At 64.8% G+C, this 446-nt stretch overlaps 1 protein-coding gene across 1 annotated transcript in view; it reads left to right on the top strand.

Annotated features, from left to right (window-relative positions):
- Positions 1–446, top strand: part of PIK3C2B (phosphatidylinositol-4-phosphate 3-kinase catalytic subunit type 2 beta) — a 23,644-nt gene that overhangs the window by 11,909 nt on the left and 11,289 nt on the right.

Genomic DNA, 446 nt, shown 5'->3' with positions numbered 1-446 from the left:
TGGGGTCTCCCCAGGGCAGAGTAGAGGGGGAGGAGAACCTCCCTCACCCTGCTGGCCACGCTCCTCTTAATGCACCCCAGGATACCATTGGCCTTCCTGGCAACAAGGGCACCCTGCTGGCTCATGGTCAGCTTGTCATCCACCAGGGATGGTGGGACCAGGCTGTGACCCCCCATTCCAGGGCTCACCCCAGTCCTGCTGTCAGCCGAAGCATCCCCCGGTCCACGCTCTGCTGCCCACGCATGGGCGGGCAGGTTCAGGCATGACGGGCTCCTCTGTGCCCGCTCCCGGCTCCGTCGCGCCGGCTGGGCTGGGCACGGCTTTTTGGAGGGCGTAGGGGAAGGAGGGAAAACAATAACTTATTCTTCAGGTTTCCTAGCGCAAGCAACCCGGTGCCACAAACGTCCGTTTGCAGGCGAGGCGGCCGCGGCCAAGCCCCAGCCCAC

This window comes from Egretta garzetta, unplaced genomic scaffold, assembly GCF_000687185.1.
Source record: "Egretta garzetta isolate BGI_Z169 unplaced genomic scaffold, ASM68718v1 scaffold105, whole genome shotgun sequence".
NCBI classification, from domain to species: Eukaryota; Metazoa; Chordata; class Aves; order Pelecaniformes; family Ardeidae; genus Egretta; species Egretta garzetta.
This window is presented reverse-complemented; position numbering and strand designations above follow the sequence as displayed.